This window comes from Littorina saxatilis, linkage group LG16 (genome assembly GCF_037325665.1).
Source record: "Littorina saxatilis isolate snail1 linkage group LG16, US_GU_Lsax_2.0, whole genome shotgun sequence".
NCBI lineage: Eukaryota > Metazoa > Mollusca > Gastropoda > Littorinimorpha > Littorinidae > Littorina > Littorina saxatilis.
The window spans coordinates 12413926-12430176 of record NC_090260.1 but is presented as its reverse complement, the minus strand read 5'-3'; the positions used below and the strand labels follow the sequence as shown (position 1 = coordinate 12430176).

At 42.4% G+C, this 16251-nt stretch overlaps 1 long non-coding RNA gene across 1 annotated transcript; it reads left to right on the top strand.

Moving 5' to 3' along the window:
- The first annotated feature begins 626 nt into the window (after positions 1 to 626).
- Positions 627 to 2420, top strand: LOC138950419 (uncharacterized). Its single transcript, XR_011450652.1, has 2 exons — positions 627 to 1325; positions 2157 to 2420. It is a non-coding gene; the product is annotated as an uncharacterized lncRNA (long non-coding RNA).
- The last annotated feature ends 13831 nt before the right edge of the window (positions 2421 to 16251 follow it).

The following is a 16251-nucleotide window of genomic DNA, read 5'->3' as shown; positions in this document are numbered from 1 at the left end:
CGGGCACTGTTACAAACATTCTAAGCGCAGATGAGGCAAAAGTAAACTTTTTAAAGAAGTTTAAAAAGCAACAGCAACAATCTGGACAGCAACAGATTTTATTGGCCAGCCAAAGAAGACAGTGACACCGTCAGCAGTGTGTTTGTGTTTGCATGGGACGTTTTGTTAGAACCGATCTCCACAAATGCACGGATGTGGCATGTCCCAAACAGCACTCTCCAGGAACAATATAACTTGTATGTGGAGAAGTACTGTTGATAACTAGGTAATACTCAGAAGTAAAACCAGGCAGATCACAATCAGTGAGTAACTCAGTAAGTGGATTTCTGTCATTTGTGATTCAGTTTCGTTACAGAAGGTCTTTGCTTTTTTCTGATATTTTTAATTATTAACTTTCAAAAGTGGTGTGTTCAATTTCCACGAAAGAGATGTATCCAAGAGTATGTTGCATTTTGTGACTGCTGTCAAAATTTGATGCAGATTTGTCCAGTAGTTCAAAAGTTACAGGCAGTTAAAGTTTGCATATTTCAGGGTTCCTCCGATCTTCATTTCCGCCTGTCAAAATGGTGAAATTCTTGATTTTTGCTCCCTCATTGTGACTGAATGAAGACAACCACATGTCTGTATGTACCCGCAGCCTCTGGGCTGCTAGGCTGGAAAGAGCGTTGCCAGCTAAAAATAGACTGTGTTCCTCTGTCTTGTTCAGGTCGAGAAAATGCATGGAAATAAAAAATAATGATTGCAAAATAAAGATCTGTTCTTAATCTATCTGTCTGTATTATTTGTTTCTTTCTTTATTACCTTTGTAAGTTGTGCAAACGTGTGAAAGGTGCTGACTGTACATGCGATCGCCGCCGATTGTCGCTTACCTCCATTTCCGTCTCCTCACCATGTTTTGCATCGCGTCTCTAAAATTGCGGTTGTAAGAGTCAAGAACTCATTCAAAGTATGCAAATTACAAGGGTCATATTAACGGGGAGTAACTCTTTCATTACATACAATTCTTTCTGAGACTTTTTGCCCGTAAAATAAAGAAATTCAAGTGTAAAGTTTGGCGTCAGTTTGAACTTGAATATCTCCAAAACTACTGAACGGATCGCACAACAAATAGATGCGCAAGAAAGCTCGTTTTTTGAACAATCCGACGATAATTGTCACGTGAGGGAGACATGCTCCCTGACGCTGCGCGAGCCAATCAAAACCAAGTACCGGGGGTCACATGCATACCGCAGAGCCGATTAGCGTCATGGCGGACCGTGCAAAACCACCACTCGGTGGCCCTGGCAATTTGGATTCGTTTCTTCTCAGCATCAAACCCAGCCTTGGTAAGTACTATATATTTTGAAAGATTAACATACTAGTTGATCACTTTGTAAGTTAATATGAGTAGTTCGGTTTTTTTATCAAGAAATTTGACCGATTTTCCAACTTGTGTAAGCGTCTCCTCATTGAACCTTTCGGCACGAGGCAGTGTTGCCATTTCAGTTCAAAATTAATTTTATTGGTACCGACTGCTTCAATAAAAACGTTTTCATCAAAAAGTATTGGGGTTGTTTTGTTCGTATTTTGCATTCATTTCATCATTTTGTTTATGATTAGTAAGAAATCTCGAGAAATAAAATGAAATTCGAAAACCGGAAGTGACAAAAATCATCGAACTTCGATAGTCAGTGTTGACGATTTTCACCGTATTTCAGTCTTCGATTTATCAGCTGGAAACCGGGAATTCACAAACGCATGTAGCATTTTCTCACATTATTGCTACTTGCACTATACAACAGAGATATTATGGAGGAGCATACACGAATCAATTCTCAAACAGCTTCAATGTTCTTTGAATACACATGTATTATTATGCAGTAAGAATACTAAGATAAGTGTCAGTGTCAGTCTTTTTCTGGTTTCTTTGCATTTTTATCTCGCTTGATCAATTTTCTACAAGCAGTAAGTGTAACTACAGTTTACTGATCTATGCATATGAAGCTGTTTTTAAATTCAAGTTACTAAAGTCAAAGAAGAAGTACTAGTAGTAGTACTTGTCTTGAATCAGGTGATTGAAGGAAAAAAAAGTGGAAACACAAGTAGTGCAGCTCAGCTGTTGTATGTCCATTTACCAAGACAAAAATTAATCCTTGACGGGATCTTGTGTGTTGCAGATGATGTACATTTCCAGAAGATGAAACAAGCCTTGACCAAGACTGGAAAGGGAGCACCGCCAAAGGTTGATCGTGGACCACTCACCCACCGATTAGCTTTGCAACTGGAACTGTTGCGAGTGGAGACAAAGACCACTTGGAAGGACATGGAGTCTTTCTTTCCAAGAACTGTGCATGGGGATCCTTTGGAGGGACTTAGTCTTCGGACTGAACTTGAAGCTACTGTGAAAGAGGCTGCCAAAGTGAAACAACGTGAGGGTGAAGGTGCCGGTTTTACTTTCAGTTTCAGTGACTTTCTTTGTGTAGACCTTGGCCTCAGCATTATGTGCCGGAATGTAGGTGTGCATCTTTTGAAGCACAAGGTAACGCGATGTCACCTGCTTGCTCCTGAGAGACTGACAGACTTACAGCAACCAGCAGAACTGGTCAACGGAATGGTTGTGGCCGTCACGACCAGACAAGGCCACCGTAAATGCGAAGTTCGTGTTGGCTTGTGACCTCCCCATGACCTCTGTGAATGGCAGAATATGGGTGCTGCAGAATGCACCATTCTATTCAAGCCTGTATTTTGCCTTTCACAGAGCGTACTTTACGTAGATCACTAGATGATGAAAAACAGGACTTACCGTTTGTGTCTTCAAGCACTGAAATTGAAAACTCATGCAACATAGCCAAATATGGAACAGTTTATATTTTAAACACATATGCTTCTGCTTACTTATATACACATGTATTCTGATGTTATCATTATTGTATGCTGCCAGAAATGATGTTTTCATGAACTCACATTCCTTGTGTATGCCATTCGCCAAGTGATGTCGTTCAGCGCTACAAGATTGTCACCACTTTATGTTAAAAACAGCATGATAGGTTAGTATTCCAATTTATTCAGCATACCTGAGTGTGTTTGTGACTCTGTCCTGGTACATAGAATCAGCCTACCAAATTTGGTGTGGATCCATCAAGTAGTTTTCGAGTTATCAGCGTTTGAAATAATTGCTCTCTATTTTTGGTCGTTTTCCGTGTGACAAATCAAAGGATGGGTCAAGTTTGAGGGTTTGTGTCTTAAAAGTTAATGTGAACTGTAACTCAGAAATAATTCCTGTGGACAGTTATAACATGAAGTGTTATAAGATTCATTTTCAAACTGTTCACTTCATAAACTTGCATGCTATGATCTTTTGAAAATACAGAGTTGTGCTGTTTTGGAATGTTAATAATGGTGTGTTTTCATGTTTTTGGTGTGTCAGTGCTCATGTATTTCTGTCTGTATTGCTTTCTTTTTCCTAACTACTTACTGTCTGTGTCATAAAGACTGACAAAAACTCTTTTCATCATTTCTATTCACATCATAGAAATTTCTGTATGACCTGAAAGTTGGCCGAAAATACAAATTCGCGCTTACGGACGCGTCGCTCGGATGAATTAAGGGCATATCTCAGGAAATAATCAAGCTAGACACTTCATTCTTTTTTTGTTTTGTTTGTTTTAACCTGCTCTTTCTAAAATTCTGCTTTTTAAACCTCTGTTTCAAATTTCAAATTTTGCCTGCCTGTACCTAATGTCTGTAATTGAAGATTTCTTAAGTATATACTATTGAGAGTAGAAATCAGAAGAATTAGTGTGTTTTGATGTCTTTTTGTTTGTTAAAAAAATTCCTAAACATGCCCAATTATCAATTTTCTGCCATTTGCCACGCCCCCAAATAGCCTTTTTTTCAATATTGACAGCTTCAGTACAAGTGTATCTCTACATCCTATCCTATTTCATTGATATGTTTGTGTCCTGCAGGCACATGTTAGCAAGATAAACTTGTTTAAGATGGGCATTTACTTAGTACTCAAATGCTGTGTGACCTCAAAAATGGAGAAAATGTGAATACGCGCCGCTTAATGCTAACTGTAAAATTTAAAAATCAGATATGTCACAGCAGTCGAGGGAAAGTGGCCCATTTCTAGCCCCGACCAGACACTCTCACTTACTTTTAAAAGAAGGGTTGGTCCTACTAGTACTACCAGCATAGGCAGACAAACGTACCCTTGGTAGATTATTCAGTCAAGTGTAAAATAAACAAGAAGAGCAAACGCTCGATCGAGTCACTTTCGCAGTTCTGAATATTATATGAGGCATCAGATGGACAGGAAGAAATTGCTATTCACAACACAATAAGTCACGTTCACATAAAATTTGAGCCCGGTCACTTTTATAGTTTCCGAGAAAAGCCCAACGTTAAGTTGTGTGTTGCCGAACAGAAAAGGCTAGTTATCTCCCTTGTTTTTCTGATAACGTTCGTAAAAGGCTACAGATGTAAATACTTTGATGTAAAGAATAATCCTACAAAGTTTCAATCACATCCGATGAACTTTGTCAAAGATATAAAATGTCTAATTTTTCCTTTGACGCTGACCTGTGACCTTGAAAAAGGTCAAAGGTCAACGAAACCATCGTTAAAGTGTAGAGGTCATTTACTTTGATGTAAAGAATAATCCTACAAAGTTTCAATCACATCCGATGAACTTTGTCAAAGATATAAAATGTCTAATTTTTCCTTTGACGCTGACCTGTGACCTTGAAAAAGGTCAAAGGTCAACGAAACCATCGTTAAAGTGTAGAGGTCATTGGAGGTCACGACTAAACAAAATATGAGCCCGATCGCTTTGATAGTTTCCGAGAAAAGTCCAACGTTAAGGTGGTGTCTACACTGACCGATTACATAGAGTCACTTTTTCTCAAGTGACTCAAAAAGGAACCAACCTCAATTTTTTTTTCTCATCAGAAGTTAGAACAAACAAGTTTATTTTTTAGCTTGCCTAATGTATGTGTGTCTCTAGGCCAGCTCTTTTTACGTACAGTGCACTGTATGACCCCCCTCCCCGTATCAACCAAACGCACTGGCATACCTGTGTCAATAGCATGTGATTGTGAAGAAGAAGATCCCGGTTAGAGCATCTCATTGAGGACTTTGTGGAAAGCGGTGTAATGGCAACCAGGGCACAGATCCATCCAGAACAACCAGCAGGACTAGGAGCAGACGTCAGACGCCAATCCGCACTGGGGAAGACAAGATTAGATTCAAATGCAAAAAAAGAAATACAAGTTTTTGAAACACAATGAAAATCCATTCACAAAAGAGGAAGTGAAGAACAGAAAACAAAATAATCAAACAAACAAGCACACCAAACAGTAGGTACGTCACAATATGCGTGCCCAGCAATAGAGGATGTCAACATCACCAAAACTGATTCTCGATTTTTGCTCTCGGGATTCGGTTGGTAATTGAACACTTCTTTTGCGTTTTCGTCGTTCATTTGATAGCATTGATTCACTTTCCATGACGTAGAGCACATATTTCTACAGTGTTCCGCGCAAACACAGACAGAAAAGCGCAACATTTTCAAGTATGTTGTCTTGCGAGGAAAGACCGCGAACAATAGGTACCTTTACTGAACTTTTTCTCCTTCTGTGGATATTGTATTTGTAATCATATGCATGTGGTACAGGCAAATCCAGCTAACTCACAAACGGTTAAGTCAAAAATTCGCTTAGCACACAAAGAAATTCTGGTCCGGAATTATCCCTCTTTATCTATGTGTACAAAGTACCCTGAGCTCGAAATGGGATTTCTCTTACGTAAGTCGAAAGACGGATAGCACACAACAGAAAGTCAGTCCCAAAGACAAAGTTTACTCTATATTTACTACAGCAACTCGAAACACGAAACTTGGCGTCTCACACTAGCGTATTGTGTAACACACCGACTGGTCAGTCGTCACGCAATAAAGTATGAACTGAAGTTAGGAGGGGGCGAGGAGTAAGGAGGGGGCGAGGAGTAAGGAGAATTATCCAACTCCAAGAAAACATTCTGAAAAAGGTGGGGAAGTGGTGACAAGGCAGTGAACGCACTCACCATGCACTGACATCATACAAAAGCAGCCACACAAACACAGCACAGAGGCAGAGGCAGGTGTGCAGATGCTTTGTGAGAATAAGCGTTGAAAACCAGTTTGAATAAAAAAAACAGCAGATAGAGCCGCATGTCATAATCATTCTTCTTGTCTGGCTTTATTGACTGCATGCCGATCTTGTGGCAGTGACTTTTTCACTCTTCAGTCGGACTGTACACAAACCGCTCTCACTCTCCCTCACTGACTACCCTATAAGCCCTGACAACTGATCCTTGGAAATTGTTTGGAAGAGTACACCTCTCTATTTCTCTCCAATGCTCTTCCTGCTGACTTCAGTGACACCGGACACCCCACTGAGTTTAGCCAGCTACCCCCCCCCCCCCCTCTCTCTCTCCCCCCAGCCATGTACTGTTTGGTGCTGTGGCCAGAGAGGTGTCACCGGCTAATTGAGGCCAGCTGCACTGTTCACTCAGAGCAAAACTAGTTGACTGTGTCTAACTTTTGACAAAGCAACACAACTGAAGGGTTCACAGATTAGGTAACCGACTCACTGGTCAAGGCTGCAGGGAAACAAGAGTATCTTTTCAATGAAAGAGGTTACACACAGATACGCGATGCTGAGAACAGTGGCCGATTTTTCACTCTCTTTCTCGGAGGGCCTTCATCATTGCAGGGACTGCTGTAAAGAAATGCTTGCTCAGAAACTAACTCTTTTTGCATTGAAACATGCACCAGAACTGGTGGACACCATCGACAATGTCAAACATGAAATCAAAGCAGTTTGCTTGAGGAAACGGTCGTCAGCAACTCAAACTTCTCTGTTTTCTTTTTTTAAGAAAATCTGAGGTGACTTTCTTTGTGGCCCCGCCCCCTCCCTCTGTAAGGACCCCCCCCTCCATAAGGACCGACTTTTGTCAACATTTTCAAGGTCGCTAGAGAGGGGTTCCACTGTACTATGACCAAGTCGAAATTTCGGATAGGACACAATAACAATTCGGTCCCTTCAATTTCGTCTTATCCGGATTTGCCTGTACTTTGATCATTTATATGATGTTACCCAAAGTTTTAAGTCGATCATTGCTTTAGTTTAACTAAATTAACAGTACTTTTTTTTGCTCGACCCGTGGAACACGTCTTAACAGATAGCCGCCATTAGAACCTGCACTTGTAATCATAACAAGTCATTTTAGATCCCTTTGAAGTTATGGAATGAACTCCGATGAACTGTACGAATGCATTTCGTTTACATGGGTCAAAGAAGGAATTATCCGTGTGAGTGGACAAGGGAGACAACTCTTTCGTGTAAATGATCTCCCATGGTTGACAACGTACGCCATTTTCGGTGCATTTTCGTCGATTGAACAACCAAATTAATTAATTATGCTAAAGTTTGGAGCTCGATCCGTCAATTAATTTCACGACAAATGTTCTTTGGCTTGCTTACATGGACTTGTATCAAAAATAAGTAGGCCTAAACTCTAAAGAATGTCACTGGATTCTGAGCTATGAATTTAACACGCTAAAGTTCAAGATTACCGAAAAGTTTGCTCAAATGAATTAGCGCTCTAACAAAACAGACAACAGCAAGAAAAACGAGCTGAACGATTCGGTGTCTCACTGCTGACAGTGAGTGAGTGACACTTGTACTCACTGACAGTGACAGTGACACAGTCACAGTTTGGTCACCTAAGCTGGAATTATACCTTTCATTTGCTTGAATAATCACCACTGATAAACAACTCGTACTGTTCAGCAAGGACTGCACAATAATGAAGATGCTGCTCTTCCATAACGTACGTGCAGGCAGTGAATACTCAGCATGTTCATCGCACAGAATCTGCAGAATCTTCACCTTGATGAAGGCGGCAGTCTGAAGAAAGAAGAAGAAGACACACGTGCGTGCCGCCATTGTTTGTGAACAACCGGAAGTAAGCCACATGAGGTAGCTACCCGACCCGTTTAAGAATGGATTCGTACTGTATGGGAACAAAGTCGCAGAACTTCATCAAGAAGTTGACAAATCTGCAACAATATTTGATCCTAAATCCATCACGAAACTGCAATAAACACAGTTATTAACACGGATACATTAATGCTGCGTCGCTCACAAGAAATAACGGTTTTAGGTGTGACGAAAAAAAGAACAAACTGAGTACGGTGATAGGCCTAAATACAAGCCTTATTTTAGCAACCATTTGAAAAATACATAGTCCCCCGTGGCTGCCCGCATTTATAACGAAATCGTTTTTCTCGTGTTTTGAACTTGCCAGTGTTACGGCACAGAGCAGAGTCCGTCCCGCACTGTCTTTGCTTTGTGTGCATCACTGACGTGGCCACTGCAAACTGACACCCGCACCGTCAACGCAACATTTTCACGAGAAAACCAGTTTAGTTTGTTTGCTTTGTCTCACATTTCTATGAGGGCCCCAAAGGGTTTAAAATCGTGATCGTGATTGGCGTTTTTTGACCTTTTTTTCGTTTTTTTTTTTTTTTCGTTTTTTGGTTTTTTTCGTGATCGTGATGGGCATTATTGCAAAGCATTTTATTTTCAACGTACATTTTAAGTTTCACAGCTGTATCACTCTATGATCCTCTATTCGTCAAGGTGTTTGTGATCGTGAAAACAAAAATCAAGGTAACCGTGCTGTGATCGTGAAAGCTAAAATTTCCCTTCCCGTGATCGTGATGATACCCCCCCCCCCCCCCCCCTTTGGGGCCCTCTTCTATTTACATTTAGCCTACCACTGACACACCATATCAGTTGTATACTTTAGTTTGCAAGTGAATCGATATCATACAAATTAAAGTGACGTTATCACGAGACGTGACGGCGAACAGAGATCTCAGAGATCGTCTCAGCTTCACTGTCAACTGTTTCGCGCCGCAAATCGTGTGATACTTGATCTATTTTTGCGGAAACTGACCTGCAATCTCAGCGGCTTCCACCTGCAACATAGTCGTGCTTACTTGGAATGTGACGTCCACACGTCAGTCACACCTATCTCGAAAACAAGGCTAAGCGTCGCACAGAACCAGCGCCCAGGTTCCATTACATACATGAACATACTTCGATTATCAGTGGGATGATCTTTCTTTCTTTGTTTGGTGTTTAACGTCGTTTTCAACCACTCCGCGACGGAGTGGGATGATGACTGCATACCGGCATTTGAGATGGAGAAAGAAAAGAACAAACTCAGTCTCGTGTGTAGAAATAACCCATGGGGAGTTTTGCCTTGCGTGTAGCCACACTGACTGGCGTGTCAAGTTGACTGTTTATGTGAATGCTCTCGGCCGGTGTAACACGAGAAAATTACTCCCACGAGATTTTTACTCCGGAGTAAAAATTTCGTACGAAAAAGTTACTCCCTTTACGAAAAAAGCACTCCCCCATTGCACGAGAAAATTACTCCCCAAGACAGGTGAGTTCCGAGTAAACATTTCGTACAAAAATGTTACTCCCCTGACGAATAAATAACGAATAAATTACTTCACCCCAACACGAGCAATTTAACTTCCCATGCCAGGTGTACGAAATTTGTACTCCCTTGTCCCCTGTTAGTCTTGGTGGTGGAAGGGGTGGAAGGAGGGTAGCGCGACATTCGTGTGCGCGAGATCACTTATTGGCATTATCCCTTCGCCCGCATCCCATTTTTGCGTACGAGATTTTTTCTGGAAGTAAAAAAAATGTGGAGTAAAAATTTCGTGGAGGGAGTAATTTTTACGTGCCTTGGGGAGTTCTTTTCTCGTACGAAAAGTGTACTCGGAGTAAGAATTTCGTACGAAATATTTACTCCGGAGTACATTTTTCGTGGAGTAAAAATGTCGTGTTACACCGGGGCGTGTGTGGTGGAAACCCAAGGTTTTGGCACTAGCAAGCGGACGTCATATGCTGGGATGATAATCTGCAGTGCGTCGTCGGTCGGTCCTGCTGAAGTTACTACATAATGTGAGCGGAGCCCCTTAGAATGTGTGGTGCAAGGCGGTTGCCGCTATAAGTGTGGTTGCTGTGTATTGTTGCTGCGTGTGGTTGGTCAGTAAGGGTCAAGTCGTTAGGTGTTGCCGAGCCGTCATCATTGCTATTAGAAAGAGAGGGGTTCACTAGTCCGAGGGTTCACTAGTCCGAGGGTTCACTAGTCCGAGGGTCCACTAGTCCGAGGGTTCACACTAGTCCGAGGGTCCACTAGTCCGAGGGTTCACTAGTCCGAGGGTCCACTAGTCCGAGGGTTCACTAGTCCGAGGGTTCACTATAGACGCTTGAACAAAGGATATTCAATTTGATTTGTTTTTATTTTGTGTGTGTATGTGTGCGTGTGTGTGCGTACGTGTGTTTTTCACTGCTGTGGGAACCAAATCGAAGAATATTCTCATAAAAACACTGAGTTGTTTTCATTCAAGAAGATAATGTGGTGTTTTATTATTTTGACTGAAGAAAACTCAGACTATTTCCCTTAAGAAACTTAGTTATCCCCGAGTACGCTAATACTTGGGCTCAGCAGACTTTAATTATCTGTGTGTGTGTGTGTAACTGTCTGTCTGTCTCGACTTAACAGCTTATTGCTGGGAAACTACTGGGCGCAGTTCGTTCAAAAGTTGATACACTAACTTGATAATAGGTCCGATTGATCGTATTAAAACTTCATAATGTTACCTGGGACCTAAATGCGAAATAAACCACAAAAACGACTTGGCGGTGGGAGGAATTCTCGGAGCCACATCCAGCCATTGAGCTGACAGAACAGCCGAACGCATCACACAGTGACGAGAAATATAGCGTCATAAAAAGATTACGTAATGCATCATGACGTCATGCCTCCCTGTAGTCTTTTTCTCTCGCGCGGTGTGTGTGTGTTCATTTTGTGCACATGTGTTAGTGTTACTGTTTGTGTGTGTGTCTGTGTGTTTGTGTGTGTGTGTGTGTGTGTGTGTGTGTGTGTGTGTGTGCGTGCATGAGTCTGTAGTCGTGTGTGTGTGTGTGTGTGTGTGTGTGTGTGTGTGTGTGTGTGTGTGTGTGTGTGTGTGTGTGTGTGTGTGTCTGTGTGTCTGTGTGTGTAAGAAAGAGAGAGAGAGGGAGAGAGAGAGGGAGTGAGGGAGAGAGAGTGTGTGTGTGTGTGTGTTTGTGTGTGTGTGTGTGTGTGTGAATGTGTGTGTGCATTTTCACTGTGATCAAATAAAATAGAAAGGCCAGTCACCACGCACATCCTCGGCTCGCATGCAATGTATTTATATAGCAAAGGGAATGCCTGTAATTCACACATAGCAATCACTTGGTCTTAAACGTGCACAAGACAAAAACTTTCATACTGGGGGAGCGAGCCAGTCTGAAGAGTACTCGGGTCCAGCGCGAGCGTTTTTTATTTATATTTTGACTGAAGAAAGGATATTAAATTTATCAGGATACCGCCCCGACTGGACAATTACGTGATCGAACTGCCTACAGTTTTTAGTCATATTATATAGCACCTCGGGTTTCCTTTTGCCCGTGAGGGTCAATTAGTTATCCCACCGACCTGAATTATGGAGAGGATCGAGCCTGGGTTGTACTACAGCCTCACACATAATTTCATTGAAATCGGTTCTTAAACATCGGATATCTCTTTGCGGACAGACACACAGACACAGACACAGACACAGTGAAACCTATAATACCGCCTTTTAAGGAGCGGTATAATAACTTGAAAATCAAGCGTCTATAGTAAACCCTTGGACTAGTGAACCCTCGGACTAGTGAACCCTCGGACTAGTGAACCCTCGGACTAGTGAACCCTCGGACTAGTGGGACGTTCCCATTAGAAAAAGGTAGAACGAATAACAAATGCCCACTCACAAACAGTCGTATAACGAATAGCTTACCGTACGTTCAAAACCTTTAGACGAGAAAGAAGCTTGAGGCATACCACACACACAACTGGAAATTACAAAATTTACTTTAGCAACAATCATGCATAATACAAAATATACATCCGGCTATTCCCTATCCTATTACAATTATTTATTTATTAAGGAGATTTCTAATGTTGCCATACCTTTGGAACCCAGAGAGGTAAGTAAATTTTAAGGGGCTTATTGTCCGTCGGGTCTTAATTGCCTTTAGGCCTATTGGGTTTATACGATTCGAGTTTTTACGCCCTCACGGCTTTTGATGTATGCGTGTTTAAAAACTCATTCATAAAAACTAGAGACTAGGTTTCTGGTCAAAACGAATGATTAATCTGCTGTATCATTCGCTTGTCGAAAAGACAATCGGCCTACGCGCATCTCTCAAATATGACCTTCTCTTGTCTACTGTCTCTGAAGATTTTATTCTACTCCCAAATAGCACTTCTTTGCACCTCTTATGACTCCTTCGTCCTCTAGAATCCCGTACCCATACCAAATACGAGCTGATTTGGTGAAATAAAGCACATTTCTACTTGCAAAACCCATCGAACAGCCATTTCCGGTGCTCGATCGCGGACATTTTCAGCTTTATAGGCTATTTACGGGCAAATATCAATCGCTCCCTGACTTTTTATGCATCGAGAAACAAATTTAGTCATCGCTGAATCAGTAGCTTACCTTAAATCCCGACATAAATCAAACAATACCTAGAAAACAGACAAAACTTGCCTTCACACGTGTCATGAGCGGCCTTCGGCTTCTGTTCGGCCTTTGACCGGTTATCCCCCGTGATGCTGGTCGAGTCAAAGTATCGTATCTGCATATTACAAACTAGATGATTACCCGCTTCGCCGGGTGGATCGCGAGAGAGCACGTGTTGACGTGATTGACGCCACACGAAGGAAGGGAGATAAACGCGAAAAACACTGGAGAAGAACCAAAATCGGTTCACCGCGCCGCGCTTAGAGCACGTATTGAAAATTTTCATCGACCAGATTGTGTCCGGGGTCTACCTGAATATGCCCACCAAATTTCAAGCAGATCCATCGATAACTTTGGCCGTGCATCGCGAAGTGACCGACAGACAGACAGACAGACAGACAGACACAGACAAGCCGTATATAGATATACTAGAATGAATACCCGCTTCGCCGGATATCCGGCTTCGCCGGGAAGAAGTAGAGGAATACCCGGCTTCGCCGGGATGAAAGCGTTGTGGACAGTGACCTTCTAAAAAAAGTTACGGGAATATCCGGCTTCGCCGGGATGAAAGCGTTGTGGACAGTGACCTTCTAAAAATAGTAACGGGAATATGGATTGACGCCACACGAAGGAAGGGAGATAAACGCAAAACACTGGAGAAGATAAAGAAGAGTTACTGGGAATGGATCTGGGAAGATGACCAGAAAAACCAAAATCGGTTCAGCGCTGCGCGCTGAGAGCACGTGTTGAAAATTCTCATCGACCAGGTTGTGTCCGGGGTCTACCTGAATATGCCCACCAAATTTGAAGTATCCATCGAGAACTTTGGTCGTGCATCGCGAACACACAGACAGACACAAGTCGTATATATATATAGATAGATAGATAGATAGATAGATAGATAGATAGATAGATAGATAGATAGATAGATAGATAGATAGATAGATAGATAGATAGATACCAGTCCCATAATAGACCAACTGGTTTAAGAGGACGTTAAACTCTACTAGTTTGTTTGTTCGTTCATGGGCTGAAACTCCCACGGCTTTTACGTGTATGACCCCGCCATTTAGGCAGCCACACGCCGCTTTCGGAGGAAGCATGCTGGGTATTTTCGTGTTTCTATAACCCACCGAACTCTGACATGGATTACATGATTTTTTCGTGCGCACTTGGTCTTGTGCTTGCGTGTACACTCGGGGGTGTTCGGACACCGAATCTCTTTCTCTCTCTCTCATTCCATCTTTCTCTGTCTCTCTGTCTCTGTCTCTGTCTCTCTGTCTCTCTCTCAAGCTGCATTCCCCTTAATAAGAGATTGCCTTGAAAGTGCAGAATTCGTGAACTCTTTGGCAGGTTACTATACCTTTCTCATTAAGCTCACCTCGAGAATTCTGTGTGTGCGTGTGTTTGTGTTTGTGTGTGTGTGTGTGTGTGTGTGTGTTTGTGCAGGTGTGTGTGTGTGTTTGTTTGTGCAGGTGTGTATGTGTGTGTGTGTGCATGTCACAGTGTGTGTGTGTGTGTGTGTGTTTTGTGTTGGTGCGGCCGCTGACCAGCGGACAGTCTATTTACTTCTGTTACCGGTATTATTTGTACATGTGCGGCATTCTTTTCAGACTGTGTGTTAATAGAGTAACCGGCTTAGGTACTTCATCATAAAATATATACACTAACCAGAGATGGCCAAACCGTCCGCCCGGTCGCCAGGGGCCAAATAAAACATCCGCCGGGCTAGTAGAAACCGCCTGGCAACTCGCCCAGCTGGCCAATGAAAATTCTGGTCAAATGCGACCCTTTTGATTGTAATATCGTGTTTTAAAGCCATATAAACACTGCAGATCAACTGTGGTATGCACAGCACCGGGCCAGCGAAATTTTTGCCGGGCTAGTGACTTTCCTCGCCCGGCTGGCGAGTTAAAATTTTGAGATTTGGCCATCTAACCTTCGATTAACAAGTGAAAAGTTGTTTTCATTTATCTTCCCAGCTGCATTCAGACAGTGCCAAGGAATAATTGAATCAAATTAGGCGAATCAACTATTTCGAGAGACCATTTCTATAGCGATCAAGAGACTTCTCAAAAATAAGACTGATTCCACGATCGCTCATGGGTACCGTACTCGAAACTGAACCGCTACAACATTTTCCCTTGGTTAAAAGATTGATACTGTTCACTCTTGCCAGGGTCCTATATTTATATAGGTCTATGACGATCTTGTGCAGGGGAGACCGGGGCTAGTCCGCCTACTTTTATGCTTTTGGTAGCATAACTGGCGAGTTTGATGTACTAGAAGTCTGATTTTTATTTTACATCAAGACAAATGTGTAGCTGATATTAATGTTCAGACAGTTTTTATGTGCGCATGAACATTTGTTGTACATACTGCTTTAAATAGACCTACCCTAACGTAGGCGAACTTGCCCCAAGTCGGGGTAAGTCCGCCTACAGGGTGGGGCAAGTCCGCCGCTCGCATCCCATAGTATGTACAAGACTAGTAGTGGGCAAGCTTTAGTGGGAAAGCTTTTTTAATTCCCTTCAATATTCAGGTTAAAAAATGCCGATGACAAAATACGAAAGAATGTAACACAAAATTACGTTAGGGGAGACCGGGGCTAGTCCGCCTACTTGTATGCTTTTGGTAGCATAACTGGCGAGGAGACCGGGGCTAGTCCGCCTACTTTTATGCGTTTGGTTGCATAACTGGCGAGTTTGATGAACTAGAAGACTGATTTTTTTATTTTACATCAAGACAAATGTGTAGCTGATATCAAAGTTTTTATGTTCGCATGAACATGTGTTGTACATACTGCTCACATGCCCCATGACAAATAGGCGGACTTGCCCCCGCACGGGCAGGCAACTCTAGTGCCAGATAGCGAACACAACATGGGAAGGAAGAAGCAAAACTTTCGTCAGAACTCGACCTTAATTAACGCACTTTCACTCGACACCAAGACTAAGTATTTGTTCTCAGAGGTAATGCATCAAAACCTAAGTCAACTCCAATGCATTCATGTTACAAAAATGAAGAAAAAACACTTTTTGTGATCTGTACTCACGATATATATGGGCGCACAACCTCTGAACTTCTGCAGGATATGGCGGGAAGAAGGGACACCACTCTCACATGGTGTGAATGACTAAAAGGTGGCAAACGTAAGAATAAACAGACAAAGACGGATGTGCCCCGGGGGCGGTATACTAGCACGCCGCTTTGTTCACAGGAATGTGTGTCATACTTGACTACCTGGCAGTAGGTCGGCCACATGGAGCCTTTCGGGAAAATCTGTTGAGTTATTTTTAGTATCCTGGGAAAAGCTTTCTCCTCTCTGATTGGTTGACTCTCCAAAGTTGGAATGAAGTTGGAATAATGTTGGGGCGATCTTGCAATCTGATTGGTTTATTTATTCCAATTTCATTCCAACTTTGACAGAGACTGATCGAGCATCGAACAGGTTTGTGTGTGTGTGTGTGTGTGCGTGTGTCAGTGTGTGTGTCAGTGTGTGCAGTGTGTGTGTGTTTGTTTATTCCAACTTTGTCAGTTCCAACTTTGACAGAGAGCGTTGTACCGTCTTCTTCTTCTCAGTTCGGCGTGTGATACGATCCACGGAGAGC